The sequence below is a fragment of the Macrobrachium nipponense genome, chromosome 18, assembly GCF_015104395.2.
Source record: "Macrobrachium nipponense isolate FS-2020 chromosome 18, ASM1510439v2, whole genome shotgun sequence".
In the NCBI taxonomy this organism is placed as follows: domain Eukaryota; kingdom Metazoa; phylum Arthropoda; class Malacostraca; order Decapoda; family Palaemonidae; genus Macrobrachium; species Macrobrachium nipponense.
The window spans coordinates 31,475,723-31,483,222 of NC_087211.1; positions in this window are offsets into that span (position 1 = coordinate 31,475,723).

Here is a 7,500-nt window from a genome sequence, read left to right on the forward strand (position 1 = left end):
CCCTCATTGTAGAAGACTTCTCACGACATCTGCAGATCCCCAAAAGACACGCTGTTGAATTCTGTAGACTCTCGTGATCACCATCGTGGAAACTTTTGTAATCACCCTGGACAAAACGACAGCAACACTCTCTGCACGGCTGGTGGACGTCTTGCTGGCGTTGGGAAATGACTTTTTGGTGTGTTAGTATGTCAGTCGAGTCTTTGGTCAATCTAAGAAAATTAACCCAGACATACTACTTCTATCAAACAATGATCTCAAAAAGTCAGAAATACTAACTGAACGTCTCCCAATTAACTCCCTTTAATATGACTACTAGATCATAAGTCATTATCACAACTCTCAAAGGAAAAAAACATCAAGTTCTCTAACTCAATTCTCCAAATTCACACATCAGCACACACACAACTCAGAAATCACAGCAACTCCACGGACTTCTGCACTCATATTTCAAACTCGAATGTTCTCACAAACAAAAAAAAGAAAAAATCGTAATGAGCCCAAGGAAAAAAAAAAGAATCACGTAACACGCCCAGACCCAAAAAAATGTTCTCTCAAGCTCTGATATTTGAACAACCCACAAAATCAGTAAAAATCTTCAATGTTTAACAGCAAAAAAATCCCTTTACTGCTCATACAATTAATTACAATGAGACTTAATGTCAAACTCCCATTTACGTAAGTAGCAACTCCCGATGAATTACATCTCCCGCAGGAAAAGGAAGAAAAATAAAAAAAAGGATAATCACAAGCAGATTTCCCCAATCACAAAATACATAATACATGTATAATATGCATAACATGCATAATCCCCACGATTTTCCAAGAGATGCTCCATATAAAGTTACAGAATTTCTCGACATCGCAACTTTTCATTGACCAACAAGGCCAGAAAGCAAACTCTTACACATGCGCTTTCGTGAAATGCTATTGTCAACATTTCCAGATATTGCTAAAATTCTGAGCAATCGTCATCACTAAAGGAAAAGGATCAGCACACGGCACATTACATCGCTTGTCAGCAGAAAAATTCACCTGCGGACGTATGCTCAAACAGCAGCATAAAAAATGTCTAGTCAGACACACAAGTTTGGAAAACTCATGATTCTATAGAAAAAAGGTCTAACAGACACATTTCACAAAATTAACTCCAGGATATGACTAATGTGTTCAAAGACTGTCTCGAAGACTTATTCTCCCAACATGACACAGCCCAGTTATATGCCTCCAAAATAACACACTTGTGAACATAAAAAATGCACACACCTCCATAGGACTCATAATGCAGTAATGCCACTCGCCTCTAAATAGTCACGAAACCAAAGAGAAAGAACCACAGAAATCTTCTCTTGGCTCGAAAAAACTCCCATAACCACAAAAAAGGGTCACCCCCCAAAGATTAATTCCATCTCCATATATAAATATGTGACACCACATTAATAATAAAAATATTTCCTCCATTTGGTTAAAAACCAACCCCATATTATTCACTCTTATTTCTCTGATAGCCATATGTTAATAAAAAAAAACACCACTCCAGGAATAAAGAATAATCACCTCTATTTCGGCAAATACAAAATATTTACCTCTATTTCCCCAATACTCCATGTGGAACAAAACAAGGCTCCAAAAAATATATCTCCAAAAAAGGAATATCAAAAAAATGAAATCCTATCTCCAAAAAAATGTGCACTCAAGGCATCTAGCTCACACACTCACAAATATTGCCCCATAATCTCCTCAAAAATGTGTATCCACTTGCAACAAAGATGGCTGCAAAATAATTGAACTAAACATAGCTCTCATCACCATTGGTAAATATCAAAAATGGCCAAAAATATATCTCTAATATATTATATCTCAAATTATAACTACAAAATAATATACCTCCAATTATAACTCCAAATAGTATATCTCATGTTATAGTCAAAAACTATAAAACTCTCTCCATTTAGCATAACTGCTAAGAAAGGGCAAAAACTCGGCAAATAAAAACTGTCTTGAAAATTCTCGAAATAATCACCAATGTGCCACAAGTCATTATAACAGAACTCCAAATTCACAGTGTCTAAGCAAAGACTTCTCCATATGTACTACGACATAGGCCATTAGAAAACTTAGCCAAGTTTCCTATCTCTCACAAAGTTGTCACAAATACAACAAATGTATTGTGCAAGAAAACTCACAATTTCTGGAACACAAATATCCAGAGAAAAAATGTAGTACCATTACGTATGCATTCAAAACATGCAAGAATTCTCCCGTAAATTTCTCTGCAGCATCAAATAGCTGAAACACAAACACGTTCCCGAACAATGACTCTAAGTCACGAACTGAGATATTAAAAAAAAAAATATTCACACCAACTGGAGAGAAAAAATAAACTCAAATTCACCCCTGGTGAAAAAAACTTCTGTCAGCGATGGCTAACTTCTTAAAAAGGAGAAAAGAAAAATCAACGCATTGTTAACTATTTCTCGTAACTCATAGATGTCAAGCAATTATCTGCTGAACTCATAAAAAAAAGGAAAAACAAAAAATAATGTGTTGTTATTTCCTCCCAAATTCAAAAAAGATCTCACCACCCTTGATAGCATTAAAAAACCCACGTATTGTATATAAAAAATCAGTATCAGAAGTATCACTATCAGCAAAATCACCAAAATTTTGCTATCATCAAAATCACCAGTAACAGTATAAAAAAAATATCACCAATGTTAATGCTTGTCCATTCTCCAAAGAATTCAGCACAAAATTCAGCAAAAGATCAGCAAGATCCAACACAATTCCCCAAGATTCAGCCAGATTCATCAAGATTCAGCAAAACATATCCCTCATGAATGACTGAAATATTCTCCATAGTCACAAAAACTCAACAAATAATTAACACAAGATATCTCCCATTAACTCATTGTAATAATTCTCCATGAATAATTATCTGTAATAATTATAAAATAATCTCCCATGAAATAGCTCGAATCTCTCGTAAAACAAGTCTCCCGTAATGATAATTATACTTAAGCAACCCTCCCGTGACACATCTCAAGTATAATAATTATTAATAACAATAATAATTCTCCACAGTAACAAATCTCTTGCAAAGATCTCAAGTAAGGGTAAATTCAAATTGCATACAACAGTAATGCTGAATCTCATGACATACAATTTCTCCAGCATACACCATGATATACCACCATTGCCACATTCACGGCACCGGGTAACACCATACATCACCACTCGGCACCATTTTCCAAGTAATCCCTCCAACACAATAAAAAATATAATAAAAATCTGTGTCTCCCCAATATATTTGTGTCTTTCAAGGCATAAGGAAAACATACACCCATACAATGCATTTCAATTCTCTTTTTATTTCCTTTTCTCTTCATCCAAGGGAGAAAAAAAAATTATCTTTTCTAAGAAAAAAGACTCTACAGGCATTTCACTTCATCAACTAATCAATCAGCTGATGTCTTAGTATTGGAAATTCATTGTCAAGGGCAAACCCATCCCCCAACACCCCGACACAAAGAAAAAAAAAGTTCACCCCCAATGAGAAAAAAAGAGTTTCTCCCCCCCAATGAGCATTGACACTCCCCCGTCAAGCGATAGGACCCCTCCCGAGGCATGCACCAGTACCCATCTCCCTTTAAACAGTGTCTGAGGACCCCCTCCCAAGGTATACACTAGTGCCCATCTTGCAATCCCCTCTCGAGGTATGCAGTACCCACCATGCAACGCCTTCCTGCCCGGTTAGCAGAAATGTGCTGAGCCCGTAAAATTATGTGGCCGCTCTGTTTCCAAGCCAAATATGCTATCCAAGCACAGTTCACATGCATAAACACATCTCTATACACTCTCATATTAAATAAAGACGAATGCGTCTATTATAAACACGCACAAATAAAGAAAACACGTCACTTCTGCTACTAGGGGCAAAGACAAAAAAAATTTTTGGACCTCTTGAACCAGTCCCATAACCCTGAAATATTTAAAAAAAACCCTCCCCCTTACAACAATAGTTTTTTTAACACTCACCACTCCATAATGGGAAAAAAAAGAACTCGGAATTCGTGTAATGCACTAATAACAACACCCGCACGGGTATCTCGGGAGGCACTCAACATTACACAAGCAAAAGTCACACTGACTGCGCCCACTGCTCCCAGGCTGACTCCCTGGGAAAAAGGCTGAGTCTAAGAAAATCCTTCCCCTCCCCTTTGCACAGTTAACAGATAGATATTTCTCATTTTTTCTCACTAGTAACTGAAAACTAACAGTTTAACAATTTTCCACAATCCCACAAAGGCTTTGTCGTTCGAAAACTATCGCTAAGCTATAACCCCTTTATTTTCTAACTGGTCACCTATCTCTTCACAGGCGTTCCCAGGCATAAAAAAAAAACTCTTTTATACCGCTTTTTAACCGCTAGCCACCAAAACCTGTAACGGGGATATTTCCCCATTATTTATTTGGTAAACGTGTAACTCGAGTGTCAAGCCAAACTAATACACACAGCCTCTCTCTCTCTCTCTCTCTCTCTCTCTCTCTCTCTCTCTCTCGGCAACTCCTCTCTCTCTCTTCACCTCTTTCTCTCCACTCTAACAGGTATGAAAAAGAGAGAGTTGCATTATAAGAAAATATATTTATTGACAATGAATAAATAAGGAATTAATCAAGTCTTACAGACTAACTTAATTCAATTAAAACCCCAACAAAAATGTCTGAACAGTTATAGTCACACCAATCGTCTCTCCCATCTGGGACTCTCTGTCGGTCCCATTGCCAGAACCGTCTGTTTCAAAGACACCGAACACATCTCATAAGTACACACACAAGTTTAACAATCAGAGACTAAAGATTGGATATTACCACAAACATGTCAAATAGATAACAAGCCAGTTTTTGGCTAAAGTAATTCAACTTGGCTAAAGTAATTCAACTCACCCATGCAGCCGGACTATTTCGCACACTTAACAAAAAACCACTCTGAAGAGCACCGTGGCATCCTGCCTTCCTTCCAAAGATGCCTCTATCAAAATCCCCCCATACACTTGTGTATGATACACTTTTAACAGAAAGAGGCGCACACGCACATATGAACGCACAGTTCGTTAACGCCTCACACTTACTAGCTCCAACCAGATTCACAAAGGCACTTTGAGAAGAGTTAATAAACTATCGTACATTGACTTGTCTAACTAAGCAGTTTTATCTCACGCCACCCATAGAAACCCATTGTTCAGCTTTCTCTCGGGTCGTTGCCTCTCCACTGTTCCATAGGTCACAGCGAACATATAGGCAATACATTATTAATCAAAAACCCTGGGCCCATTTTCAGATTTTGCCTTTAGTTTATTACAGTTTTGCTCATAGCGGAGACTGAACTATTTTTATGGAAACTGGAATAAACATATACTTTCCTATATTTCAGTCAGGAGCCAAACATAAATGTCCTTTATAGTGGACAGCATCACACTTGTAAAAAATGTGCCAGCAAGGGCCAGTTGTTGATCATGGTGATTATCACAAGATGGTAATGAACAGGTTAATTTAGGTAAGTTAGAAACAAAGAAGGTTCTACAAACTGCAGAAATTCATTGACCAGAAAAAAAGACCTGATTGATTTTGAAAACCAGGAAGCTGATAGTATTGATAATATAAATGCTATTTTGGAAGAGCCAATGATGATGGAAATAACACATGAAAATGTGAAAGGAGATGATGTGAGGAAACATAAAAAATGACGTGTTGCTCAACAAGGAGTCGACAGGAAACGCTGATGGCCTTGAGGTCGTTACAAGGGTTGACAGCATTTCGAAGGATAGTTCAGGACGGAGGTCTTGAATATGAAGACAAATCTATGAAGGGTAATAGAAATTTGGGTATGGACTCAATAGATTTAATATAAGTGTTAAGAAAACTAAAACTTTTTTTGTATTGGTGAATGGTGGGATGTGAAGCGAAAATTAAAGTTTTCTTTATTAAAGCAGGTAGAGGAAAATATATATATAAATTTGGAAGGATGAACTATTTTGAGTTGTCTAAAAAGGGCCATAGAGAAAGCCAGGACTTTATCGGTTACTAACTATAATGAAATAAATCAACTTGAAGCTACAATTAACAATTTATCTCTTTTCATCTAGAGTGATTTGTGGTGGTAGGTTTCTGTTTTCTAAAACTATCGGTTATTACTTGAATCACTGATAGATGGTCTTTCGTTTGTCTGTTTTTAGCGATGTTGTGCAATAAGACCTGTAAAAGCTCCAGCAAAAATTCATTGCATTTCTGCCCTAAAACACTAACCTTGTATTTTACTTATTTATCGATAAGTTCCTCAGTTCATTTAATAATTTGCTAATATCCTTTCTATATTTTCTATTGCCTATTGTAACTTCTTTCAAATGAACACCATATTCTTAGGAAGTTTGAAATTCAAAATCAATAGCCCTTGTAGCGTTGTTTTATGTGAATAGAGGTTTATTGTCATATTTAATAATAATAATAATAATAATAATAATAATAATAATAATAATAATAATAATAATAATAATAATAATAATAATAATAATAATAATAATAATATGGAAAGAATATATGCATAGACTCAAGGCGATACTCAAGTCAAAACTCAACGCCGGAAATATGATAAAAGCCATAAACACATGGGCAGTGCAAGTAATCAGATATAGCACAGGAATAGTGGAGTGGACGAAGGCAGAACTCCGCAGCATAGACCAGAAAACTAGGAAATATATGACAATACACAAAGCACTATACCCAAGAGCAAATACGGACAGACTATACATAACACGAAAGGAAGAAGGGAGAGGACTAGTAAGCATAGAGGACTGTGTTAACATCGAGAACAGAGCACTGGGGCAATATCTGAAAACCAGTGAAGACAAGTGGCTCAAGAGCGCATGGGAAGAAGGACTGTTAATATACAGAGACAGGAGAATGACAAACAGAACAGAGGAATGGCACAACAAACCAATGTACGGACAATTGACATGAGACAGACTGAAGAACTAACAAGCGATGAAACATGGCAATGGCTACAGAGGGGAGAGCTCAAGAAGGAAACTGAAGGAATGATAACAGCGGCACAATATCAAGTCCTAAGAACCAGATATGTTCAAAGAACGATAGAGGGGAATAAAATCTCTCCCATATGTAGGAAGTGCAATACAAAAAATGAGACCATAAACCACATAGCAAGCGAATGTCCGGCACTTGCACAGAACCAGTATAAAAAGAGGCATGATTCAGTGGCAAAAGCCCTCCACTGGAACCTGTGCAAGAAACACCAGCTACCTTGCATGTAATAAGTGGTACGAGCATCAACCTGAAGGAGTGATAGAAAACGATCAGGCAAAAATCCTCTGGGACTATGGTATCAGAACAGATAGGGTGATACATGTAAATAGACCAGACTTGACGTTGATAGACAAAATCAAGAAGAAATTATCACTCATTGATGTCCACCCAGTCGAATTG